The following is a 13,468-nucleotide window of genomic DNA, read 5'->3' on the forward strand; positions in this document are numbered from 1 at the left end:
GTAAAGGTACACACACACACACACACATACTCAAAAGACAGGATATAAAATATCCTAACAAGTAAAACTCATGTAACTATTGCTTTCATTGATAAGAAAGCTTTGGACTCCCAAGCAGTTAAGAGCATGTTTTGTCTTTCATAAGTTCAAAAAAACTTAATGGTGGCAGGGGAGACAAGCAGCTAATTTCCCCCCAAACATTTGTTTTCATAATCCCCCCCCCCCGCTTTAGAATACATTATTGATTTCCTCTTACAGACCTTTTTTTTTTTTTAAGTGCACCAGCAGAGTCTCATGATCCCTTGCAAAGTTGGAAGTGTAGCTTATGATACACAACTATGCAGGTCAATGATCTCAAACTCACAACCCGGTGGTAGACAGAATGTTTGGATGAGAGGTCCAGCATAGCACCAGAACACTCTAGAACCTTGTGGACCCTCCAGCAAGCTCTGGTGCTCTTGGTTCTATCAAAGCAGACCCCAAGATCTGCAACTGAAACACACAGCTTGACTCGAATTTGACTAGCAGCCCTAGTTTTTCATAATCTTCACCTAAAACAAGCTTTGATCAGTATAACTTCTATTTGGTGCTGGGTTTTCCACAGTTGTAGATTGTAGGGGTGTGCAATTCGGGATTTCGGGTGATTCGGCTCGGACCCGAACCGAATCACCCCTGTTCTGTTTTGTGCCCGAATCTGGGTCACCCGAATCACCATTGATTCGGTTCGGATTTGGATTTAATCCGAATCCGAATCTGAACCGATTCGGGGGGTAAAAAGGGGCCCAGGGGCAAAATTTTGGGGTGGGGTGGTAGTGCCCAATGGGTAGAGTCTACCACCCCAATTTCAGGGGGATTGGGCAAAATCCTGATTTTTGGTGAATTTTTAAAGTTTTAGTGACTTTGGGGCAGTTCGGGGGCATAGCATGGGATCTGGGCAAAAGGAGTGGGGTGGGGTGGTAGTGCCTAATGCGTGCAGGCTACCACCCCAATTTCAGGGGGATTGGGCAAAGGGCTGATTTTTGGTAAATTTCTGAAAATTTCATGTCTTTGGGGCAGATTGGGGCATATTGGGGCAGAAAGTGGGGCCTGGGGCAGAATAGTGGGGTGGGGTGGTAGTGCCTAATGGGTGGAGGCTACCACCCCAATTTCAGGGGGTTTGGACAAAGGGGCGATTTTTTGAGAATTTTTGAAGTTTTAGTGACTTTGGGGCAGTTTGGGGGCAGAAAGTGGATCTGCCCCAAAATAGTGGGGTGGGGTGGTAGTGCCTCATGGGTGGAGGCTACCACCCCAATTTCAGGGGGATTGGGCAGAGGGCTGATTTTTTGAGAATTTTTGAAGTTTGGGTGTCTTTGGGGCAGATTGGGGGCAGAAAGTGGATCTGCCCCAAAGGAGTGGGGTGGGCTGGTAGATAGTGCCTAATGGGTGGAGGCTACCACCCATCCCCAATTTAAGAGTGATTGGGCAGAGGGGTGAATTATGGTGAATTTATTTTTATGAGGTTTGTCTTCATAAGGTGAAGTGTGCTAAATTGATTACTTCCTCATATTATTCATAGTAAAGGAAAGTGTGAAAAAGTGAAAGTGGGGTCATGAGAGTTGTTTAATTGAAAAAAATCTCATTTGCTATGATAGAGAGAATTCACACCTCAGAAGTTTTTTTTTACCACCCCACCCCACTATTTTGGGGCAGATCCACTTTCTGCCCCCAAACTGCCCCAAAGTCACTAAAACTTCAAAAATTCTCAAAAAATCACCCCTTTGTCCAAACCCCCTGAAATTGGGGTGGTAGCCTCCACCCATTAGGCACTACCACCCCAGCCCACTATTCTGCCCCAGGCCCCACTTTCTGCCCCAATATGCCCCAATCTGCCCCAAAGACATGAAATTTTCAGAAATTTACCAAAAATCAGCCCTTTGCCCAATCCCCCTGAAATTGGGGTGGTAGCCTGCACCCATTAGGCACTACCACCCCACCCCACTACTTTTGCCCAGATCCCATGCTATGCCCCCGAACTGCCCCAAAGTCACTAAAACTTTAAAAAATCTCCAAAAATCAACCGTGAACCGAATCACCCGAATTTTTCGTGCCCGAAATTCGGGTGATTCGGCTCTTGCCTGAAAAATATCGGGGGACATCGGGGGTGATTCGGTTCGGCCCCGAATCACCCGAAATTGTTCGTTTCGGGCACAGATTGTTCTGTGCCCGAAATTTTTTGCACATCCCTAGTAGATTGTAGTTCTTGGAGCAGGGTTCATGTCGCTTCCAGGTTTTACACAGACCCTTGTGCAGTACAGGTGCTCTGTATTCAACTACATTATTGTTTAGGCCTGTGCACCACCAAAAGTCAGATTCCAACCTTGCGGTCATCTGTTGTGAGTCCATTCCCCTCTCCAGATGCCAGGTTATGCAATATCAGAACTTTGAGTGTTTGTCCCTGAGGGTGGGCCTACAAGATAGAATAGGGATTCTGTTGGTGCACTGACCACCATGCTGCACCCCAGTCTCCTTGAGCTGGTAGGAGTGATCTCTGAGGTGATGTTGGGCTCCCCTAGGCTTGTTATCATGGGGGACTTCAGTGTCCATGCTGAGGCCCCACTAGTAGGAGCAGAATAGGACTTCATGGCCACCATGACAATCATGGGCCTCTCTCAACTAATATCAGGTCCTACTCATGTGGCAGGACATACACAGAATCTGGTTTTTGCCAACCAGGAATTGAATGATCTGAAGGTGAGGGAGTTTGATATATTTTTGTCGTTGACAGATCATTTGGTGGGGTTTAGTTTGGCTGCTTCAACCAACCTCTGTGGGGTGGTGGGCCAATTAGAATGTTTTGCCCCCAAAGACCTATGGATCCGCTCGGTTTCTAGACAGCCCTTGGGGAGTTTCCAGTGTCCAGAACTGGTGACTGCTAAGGCCCCAGTGAATTTCTGGAATGTGGAGACAGCCTGGGCTATTGATATGGTTGTTCCTAAACACCCTCTTCAGCTTGGTGGAGCCTGTTCTGCTCTTTGGAGCTTAGGGCTACGAAACAGCTCGGACAGTGGCTAGAGCAATGCCAGAGAAAAACCTGTAATGAATCTGACCAGACACTAGTTAGAGTCCATTTTAGGGACAACTCTCTGGCTGCAGGGGCAGTGAAGATCCCCCGCCCCCTCCATTGCATCTTCCCAGTGTAGGCCAGCAGAGCTGTTTTGTGTGGCAAAGTCATTGCTTCGCACAGGCCCCCATGTGTCAGGGGAAGAACCATCAGCAGCCCACTGTGACCAGTTTGAATGTCACTTCATAAATAATGTCACTCACATCCATGCCAATTTGGACTCCAGGATTTTGGCAGTTCCAGGAGACATGCCTCGACAACCATCTGGTCAGATTATGATGGAGTCTTTTCAGTTAGTGCAGTCTGAGGAAGTGGACAAGATCCTAGTTAGTGTGCAGGCAACAGCATGTGCTGTGGATCCTTGCCCTTCATGGCTAGTAAGATCTGCCAGGGAACAAACAGGTAGGTGGTTGGAGCTGATTATTCATGCTTCATTAAGGAAAATTAAGATGCCATTGAGCCTCAAGCAGGTGGTTATAAGAGCACTATTTTAAAAAGCCCTCCCTTGATTTCCAGCAACCTTGATAATTACCAGCCTGTTTCAAATCTTCCCTTTTAAAGCAAGGCGATAGAGCATGTGGTGTCTGTGCAGCTGCAAAGGATCTTGGATGATATGGATTATCTAGAGCCTTTTCAATCTGGCTTTCACCCTGGGTTTGGGACTGAAACTGCCTTGGCCACCTGGTGGATTGCCTATGGTGGGAACTAGATAGCAAAGTGTGTGCCTATTGGTTCTGCTGGACCTCTCAGTGGCATTCAGTACCATTGACCATGGTATCCTTCTACCTTCTGTGTAAATGTAGCTTTTTGCTGGATATTTCAAAACAGCTTTTCACTGTTGAACACAACCTTGGATTCTCTAACAAAATTTGTATGTTTAATCAAAGGATAAGCCTATTCATGTGCAGAGTGCTATAGGAGAAACTTGTTACCAATACAATTTTCAGTACCAAACACTGCATGAACACACACATATGAAGACAATCTTTTTGCATTTTAAAATTTTATTGGTTTTTACAATATCTTAACAGTCCAATTACATTTTATTAAGTAAATATTGACTTCCCACTTACCAGTCTGCACAGTTCATCTTAGTTATACAAATCTACCGTTGCTATAATAATTCAAAACACACATACTCCACATTGCAAACTCAATTTTACCTTACCCAACCTGCTGCTGTTACTAAATTTCAAACCCTGCTGAAAGGTCCATATCGGAAAAAGAGTTCTTTAAGTAAAATAAGAATGGCTCCCAATCTTCCTTGAAACATTCCAAGTTTTCATCCCTTATGAGTGCTGTAAGTTTTGCCATCTCGGCGTATTCCAAAATTTTTATCAACCAATCTTCTTTTGAGTGCATTTTATTATCTTTCCATTTCTGCACATATACTATTCTAGCCACCGTGGTTGCATACATTAAAAATGTTAACTTTCTTCTGGAGAACTCTCCTTGTGTTATTCCCAGCAGGAAGGATTTTGGCCTCTTAGGAAATGTCATTTAAAATTTTTTCTTCAACTCATTATATATCATAACCCAAAAGGCCTTTGCCTTCCTGCATGACCACCATATATGAAAAAAGGTTCCTTCACATTGTCCACATTTCCAACATTTGTTTGGAACATTTTTATACATTAATGCTATTTTTTTTGGTGTCAAATACCACCTGTACATCATCTTATAATAATACAAATGAAGACAATCTAGGCCAGGGATTCTCAACGTGGGTCCCCAGATGTAATTGGACTCAACTCCCATCATTCAACTGATCATTCAATTCAACTCCCATCATTCCCAACCAAAGGCCACTGGGGCAGGGGATTATACATCAATCGACACAAAATAAGTTTGCCTGGTCAATGACAGGACACTACCTGATAGTAGGAAATAAAACCAGAATTATTACAGTAGTAGTTAAAGCAGTTTTCAGGAAATATTGTTTGCCAGAAAAACTACTTTCCATCTAGATGATAACTTAACACATTACAAGGAATAGGAATTATCCAAGCATATGCCAGGTCATGAAGTCAAATGCCATGCACACAGCTGCCCCTACCAAAAGACAAAATGAGGCAATGGGCAGGGGTGTGTGTGTGTGTGTGCGCGCGCACATGCGCCAAGGGTGCCTGCCTCAGCTATATAAAGGTCTTTGAAAGAAACTTGTTGCCTCCACTGTTGGATGAGGCATACAAACAGTTTTACCGATTCTTTTTTGCTGAATTCCAGGAAACAAACATCAGTCAGGAACCTTGTGATCTCCTTTGACCCTCCAAGACATAGAGAGGAAGTAACAGGCATTAAAAGCTAATAGTACACTTGTCAACATTTGATCATTTAATATGTTTCAGTTTCATGTTGAGCAGCACATGGGGTGATAGTTTAATTTGCTAACGGCAAGTGAAAAAAAAACCTTGGGCCAACTCACACCGTAGATATCTTTCTGATGGAAGAACAGAAGAATGGTTAAAAGCTAGTAGGGCAGAAAACATCAAGGAATCAAGCTAGCTTTAAGTTTAGCTGCTGGCAAATCTCCCTGCATCCGCTCTCAACACTACACCCCTAAACTTCTTGGAGTATTTAGCTATCTATATTACCTTCATAACAATAGACAATGACCTTGTGGGAGCAAGGGGAAAGAGGAGAAGTGCCTAATTCCAGCTGAGGGGGAAGTAAAGATTCAGCTGTTGCAAGTGCCTGGACAGCAAACAAACTGGACCGCACCACTCTCCACCCCCATCTCCCCTCTTCATATAAAGGAGAGCTGGCTGGGATTTGTGTCAGACAGACAATCCCACCAGCAGCTTCAAACAGATCAAAACAATGTTGTGATCAAGCATAGAAAATGCTTCCGAAAGCTCTAAAGAAAAGCAGGAAAGGAAGAAGAGTACATGTGTGGCACAGTCCCTTGTATCCCAAGGACAGCCTTGTGTTCAGCTAGCTAATTTTATTCTGACAAAGTTACACATGAAGTGTTTAGATTTAAATGCAGTGTTTTAGTTGAGAAAGGCCACATGAAGCTGACCACCACCGGAACACTTTAACAACCTGGAAGACAAACGCTGAAGGACTGTTTAAACATACATTTGAACCGAATGCAGGAAATATTAATTTCTGCAGAGGGCAAAAGTTCAAACACACAAACATTAAACCTTTAATCTGTTCACAATGAAGACAACCGTCTGTGTGCAGAAAGCACACATTACATTTATCCCATCCCTTTGTTGCTCATTATACATTTTACTGAGCTATTGTTTTAGTAGCTCCTTCAAAGGATTCATAGTCAAAGGCCTGTCTTGTGAACAGGACCATTCTCTTCTGCTGCCAAGATTCCTCAGGAACTGAATAATGACTAGTGGGCCAGGAACGAAACTGGACACAAGGAAGTAAATCCTTGCTGCTATCCATTCACATTCTTTTAAAAATTTCTTTGTGTGCTTCAGCCGAAAAACATGTCATTCAGTCTGTTCAGGAAACTCCAGAGACTGACAAGTCAAGCATCAACTTCAATTTGTCTTTTACATTATTCACTTTTAATCCTCTCTTCTCAACCACTTGAAAGGATTTGGCACTTTAAAAGGGGGAAAAAAAATTCCTGCCAGATATTCCCCCCCACCCACCCCCAGTACACCAGAGATTTAAAGCTTGTATTTCCTTTCTAACCAAGAGAAGTTACAACAAAGACTCCAGGAAACAGTGAGCTCAGGCAACTCTTAAGTGACTGTCATCTCAAACAAAGCATTGCATGGATATGGATATATATATATTCTTAAAGAGTCACATGTGTAGAATAGAAGCACATGATTAAGCATACCTGCAACAAGGAAGAAAGAAGGGAACAGGAATAATAGTTTAAATACCAGAAAGCGGTACTAAAATTTTAATGTCTGAAGATCTTGGGAGTTTTGGAATAAAGTTGACCAGATAAAGACACTCAGGGCCACTCTCTGCAGGATGCTTCCTGTGCTTTTAGTTGTAGAATCCATATCACAGGGCAAGTCTTTGGGATAAGCCTGATTAACCCAGGAAATGCCAGTTACATAAAGCACCATAGATATATGCCAACTGTTTACACACAAAGCTTTCATATAAATAGAACTTTGGTCCACCACAAATACTGTTTAGTCCAGGAACCTGCAGTTCTGGTCCAGGTGATTCCTATTCTAAGGGTGCACACTACACACATTTTTGCATCTTCAAACACCTTTCTGACCAATAGGCATACACTATTTTATTTATGGACAAAAAACCCATCATGGATTAGCCATGATACTGAAAAAAAATGGAAGCTCCAGGCAAAGAGATCCCACTTTTTAGGTAAAATATCCCCAATTACAGAAGACAAACATCTTCTTCAGGCACTGCTTTTGGGCTTCCAGAGGCCTCTTCCTAGCTGTCATTACAGACAATGCTGGATAAGGATATGCGGTGGTCTGATCCAGCAAGGCAATTCCTACAAGGCAATTTTACACTACAGAATGAAGTGTTGCTTCTATTGTCAACAGTACATCAATTTCCTCATTTGCTTCTACCAAGTAGCCAATTGCTGGAAGAGTAGATAATGAACTCTAGAGCCAAATAACAACAAGCTTTTTAAAAGCCACTATTAAGTGTTCTTCACCATTGTCTCTGCACTGGGAGTCATTAGGAACTTTCTAGAGCTCAGCTCAAATCATTTTGGTGTGAACCATAGCCCCATGGGGTGAGAGCATGTCCTCCTCCAGTTCTTTGACCACCTTAAGCAGTAGTTCATAAAACAGTCTGCTTTCCCCGAGACCAAGCATGTTCAGCCTCTCCCTCCACTTAGTTTTAACGTCTTTATTCTTCCTTCACTTATTTGCCAGCACTTTACCAAGCATGCAAGACTACCTACGAAGCTTTGGGCCACTTTGTGGGGGAAAGCCCTTCAGGCCTCCGGTTCTTTGGCCCAAGCTCCAAGCATATTCACAAATCATTTCTGCTGGTTTTGGTCCTACCTACCACTCTTATGCCTTCTGGCCCAACTGCAGCCATCCCCTGGTCAACACTGAGAGACAGAGACAGGAGCATCTCTGTCTTCTATTTCTACATTGTCTTCAGCTACGACTACCTTGACCTCAGAACTGACTTGGGTCGCTTTGCTTCCCTAACCTAGCCTTGCCTGCTTTGCCGTCACCATTGGGCTAGATGCTGGCTACTCCAACCTTGATACTTCCTAAGCCTATTATTCCTAGGAAGTAGCAAAAAAATAAAGATTGTAGACACACAAACACTCTGATTGCAAATAAGAAATGCAAAGAAGGCAGCTACATCTCCTCCCACAATTCCGTCTGCATTAACCAATATTTATGACCAATATTCTCTGAGAAGTAATCTGTGCAGCACACAGCCCTGCCTCCCCTGCTGCAGTGACCTTTTGCCTTCTTGGTATTCTGTTGCTCCTATCTAATGGAATTGAGTGGGGGAGGCAAGGACCACTCCTATTTCTAGGCTCTCTTGTTCCATGGTGGTATGAAAATTCTTTGGGCTAAGCACTAGAAAGTTCTGAACAAAGCTCAGTGCAAGCCCAATAGATGTGGCTGCACATATGACCACCTGAACACCACTTACAGTAAGCAACCTATTCTTTCATTACGTTTTGATTTTTCCTCCTTCGAATCGAATCACTTTCAAAAGTGTAAATGGATAACCACAGAGACTGTATGTCAAGGAAGTAATTCCAATAATTCAGGACCTTCAACAGGCAGTTATTTAGGGCCACACTAAATATTATATACAAATATATAACAGTAAACTAAATGCACACAAACTGCGGGGGGGGGGGGGGAATTGAAGAACTACTGCAGGAAGAGGTTGGAAAAAGAAAAGCAGCAGAGGAAGCACTTAACCCTTCCTTGTGCATCATTTCTCTGCTACAAATCACTACTGCAAGCAATTTATTCACCTGCATGGCTCCAAATAGGGATGTGCATGGAACCGGATGGTACAGCACCACCTCAACCCCCCTGGCTTGGTCCGGATGGGGGGGCGGGTTCGTGAAATTTTTTAAAAAATAAACTTACTCCCTCCATGGGTGTTTTCTGAGGCAGTGGAGTGGGAGATCTGTGGAGGTTTCCCCTCCCCTGCACCAGCCTCCTTAAGGTTCAAAACTGGCCTGTTAGGCCGTTCTTTGGCCCAAACGGGAACCTCCATGTACACCCCCCCCCGAACACCCCTGGAGGAGTTAAGTTTTTTTAAAAAATTAAATCCCCTTGTGAACTTCCTGAACAGGCCAGGGGTATGTGTCGTTGGTCCAGGGTCATTAGACCCCGAACCATCAAATTGAACCGGTTCGACGTCAGAGCTGTTTGACATCGAACCTGTTTGCACATCCCTAGTTCTAAAATCAAGACAAAGCAAGGGCAAACACACCATTCAGAATTCCACAGAGGGAAAAGCTGCTGGTAGGGGAAACTTGGAGCAAATAAATGGCATCGGAAATCCACCCCCCCCCCCCCCCCCGCAAAAATAACAGCTTTTCATTCCCCAATGGACTGCCCAGTTACCATTACACACGTGAGGGTCACATGTGGTCTGTTCCTCAGTTTCAAACTGAAGACGACTAAGTATATTTAAGCAATCTTGTATTCCAAACCACCAAAGCTAGTTATTTTGTAAAATATGGCAACTGCCCATCTTTGGAAAGAGGCCAAACCTAGACTGGCAGAACCAACTCAGGTGTCATATCTAATTTAGTGAGAAGGTTGTAACTGACGTCGCTTTTTATGCTAAGGCATGTTTGAGAGATGCAAGAGCTATTTCTCATTGTACCCAAGTGTGCCAGCCCAGAATCTGTGACAGCAGATGTTCCCATGGATTGCCAAAGCTTCCCACTCATTGATGCCAACATCTTCTAAGTCTACAAATGCCTCCAATATTGTAACTTTGCTGTTCTACACCACAGGAAACATAGGCTTTAATGCTATGATGATTATTCCTAGTACAGAGCAGATTATGAAATAATGGACTATAAAATTGATTTCATTCTGATTACTCTTCTTTGCCAAGTCATCAATTATGCAATTTTAACAACTACTGTCATAAGAACCCAAGATATCGCTTTCTTATTTAAAAGCTGCATGCCAGCTAGGAGATGGCTGGAACACAAGTGCAGGAAAACTCAGGGTGAGTCTGAGCGAACACAGGTTAGAACTCATTATTGAGCCTGTTCTGTAGTAGTGATGGAACAGAACAAACATCCCCCCCCCCACTACTATTGCATTCTCTCAATGTTGCCCAGAAGGGCTTTTCCTGGTGGTGTGGGGCCTCTTGAAATCTGGCCCCGGGCAAGATGTGTTAGAACCTTCGGTAGCATGCTTTGATGCATTTGCACAGCACTTTGAGGGTAAAGTCGCTAATATTCACCATGAGTTGGAGTCTATGGTTGATGCAGTGTCATTGGGAGAGCTGTCCAGAGTACTACCTGGCCCAGTTTTGCTGGAAGAGTTTCAATTACTGGTGGCCAAGGATGTAGACAAAGTGTTCAGTCAAGTTTGGCCAACCACGTGCAGGCTTGGCCCTTGCCCTTCATGGCTTAAGTCTAGTAGAGAGGGAATTTTTATCTGGGTCCAGCAGGTTCTAAATGCCTCATTGAGAGAGGGAGTGGTCCTAGCTCTGTTGAAGGAAGCTATTATTCAACCACTCCTAAAGAAACCCAGTCTGGATCCAGACGATATGAACAATTATAGGCCCATGGCCAATATTCCCTTCCTGGGCAAGGTGCTTGAGTGTGTAGTGGCTGACCAGCTCCAGACACTCTTGGAGGAAACTGATTACCTAGACCAATTTCAATCAGGTTTCAGGACTGGCTTTGGAACAGAATCTGCTCTGGTTGCCCTGTGGGATGACCTGTGTGCAGAAAGAGACAGAAAGACAAGGGGAATGCAACCCCGTTAGTTCTTCTGGACCTCTCAGTGGCTTGATACCATTGACTATGATATCCTTTTGGAGAGGCTGTCTGAGTTGGGTGTGGGAGGCACTGCTTGGATGTAATTTCATTCCTACCCTGAGCCGCATTTCCAAAAGGTGGTGCTGAGGATTACTGTTCAAATCCTTAGCAGTTGTGCTATGGGTTCTGCAGGGTTCCATTCTTTCCCCTATGCTGCTTAACTGCTGGGAGAGGTCCTCCGGAGATTGGGCCTGAGGTGCCATCAGTATGCAGATGACACTCAGTTGAATCTCTTTTTTATCACTGCAGATGAGGCAGTGACTGTCCTGAATCAGTGTTTGGATGCAGTAAGGGACTGGATGAGGGTGAACAAGTAGAGACTCGACCCAGACAAGACAGAAGTACTGTTGGCTGGCGGTTGCTCTGCCCAGGTGAATGATTTTCAGCCTGTTCCAGGTGGAGTTGCACTCCCACCAAAGGACCAGGTTTGCAGTCTACATGAGCTCACCAGTCCAGCACTGTCGCTAGAGCTCAAGTGGCTGTGGTGGCTCAGAGCACCTTTTATCAGCTTTGGCCTATACACCAGCTGCAGTCTTACCTGGATCGAGATAGCTTGGCTACAGTTAGTCATGCTCTGGTAACCTCTTGCTTAGATTATTGCAATGCATTGTACATGTGGCTGCCTTTGGAAACTGCAGTTGGTACAAAATAGGGCTGCAAGGTTATTAACTGGGACTGGGCATTTTGATCACATCATGTCTGTACTTCATCAACTGCATTGGCTCCCAGTAAGTTTCTTGGGCCCAATTCAAAGTGCTGGTTTTAATCTTTAAAGCCCTAAATGGTTTGCAACTGGGTTACCTAAGAGAGCGCCTTGCCCCATATGTCCCAACTTGGACCTTAAGATCTTCTTTGGAGACCCTTCTCCAAGTGCCCCTGTCAAACAAGGTGAGGTGGGTGGCTACTAGGGAGAGGGCCTTTTCAGTGGTTGCACCCTGCTTATGGAACAGCCTCCCCAATGAGGTTTGCCTGGCATCACCACTTTGTTCTTTTAGATGCCAGGTAAAGACCTTTCTGTTCGCTCAGGCCACAGACTTTTAAAAAGATTTAAATAATTGTTTTGTACTGTATTTTGTTTTTTCAAGTGTTGTTATTTCATGTGTTTTTAGTTGATGTTTTAATGCTGTGTTGTGAGCCACCCAGAGAACCATTTGCTTTGGGGTGGCCAACAAAGGAAGATTATTATTATTAGTTTTCTTCTAATTGAAAAAGTTATTTATAGATCTTAGTATCAAACAACTGTGCACATTAACATGCGAAATATGAAATTATAACATTAGTAGAGGATAAAGCAACAAGTAGTCAACATTTGTTTACTTGTGAGCAGTTTTGCTTAGATCCACTACAATATGTCATCTACACAGTGAGAAACACAACAGTTCTCCTGGGGAATAAACTACTTCAAAGTACAGGTGGGAGGTGACCATGTTTGAAAAGTCTAGCCTTTTCCCTGATGTAAAGGATTTTGGGTTTTTTATTTTTACACATGGGAAATTCAGACATGCAATGCTATGCTTATCTGAATTTTGAAGTAGTTCATTCAACAGAAGCACTTTACCACATGCTTTTGTCATATATGTAGCTCTGCTCTAACACAACTGAAGACAACATTAATGGCTGTGGAGGTCTCTGCAGCATTAGCACTGTCTACCAACATTTCCTGGACTATTAGCTGATATGCATTAACATAGACAAAGCATTAGAATGAGTTCTTGAAGATATGTTAACACTACCTAGTGATTCTAGACTATCTTAGCATTCCATACATTTAGTGCCCTTTACAGAACAGACTAGTAGGGTTGCTATGAAGGCCTTGGAAAGGATATTTAGATGCCATGATGTGTCTATACCTACAAAGATTAGAATCATTCGGACAATGGTTTTTCCCATGACACTCTGTGGGTGAGAAAGCTGGACTTTGAAGAAGCAAGATAGAAAACGTATTGATGCTTTTGAATGTTGGTCCTGGAGAAGATTTGAGGATACCATGGACAGCCAGGAAAAAACAAACAAATGGATCATAGAACAAATCAATGCAGAATTTTCACTCGAGGCACAAATGACCAGGCTCAAACTATCATACTTTGGACATATTATGCAAAACCCCAGCTCCCTTGAGAAGTCCATAATGCTGGGAAAAGTTGAAGGAAAGAGAAGAGGATGACCAGCAGCAAGGTGGATGGACTTGATTACAACAGCAATGAATGCACTACTGAGATACCTGAAAGGCCAAGTTGAAGACAGATCATCCAGGAGAGAATCTATCTATGTGGTCGCTAAGAGTCAACACAGACTTGACAGCACTTAATCAATCAACAGAATAGAAGGGAAAGCAGCAACAACCCTGTCATATTAACCTAGTTTCCAAAGGGAAAAAGTTCACCATATCCATGCATGTCTGTGTG

This window comes from Hemicordylus capensis, chromosome 1 (genome assembly GCF_027244095.1).
Source record: "Hemicordylus capensis ecotype Gifberg chromosome 1, rHemCap1.1.pri, whole genome shotgun sequence".
Lineage (NCBI taxonomy): Eukaryota > Metazoa > Chordata > Lepidosauria > Squamata > Cordylidae > Hemicordylus > Hemicordylus capensis.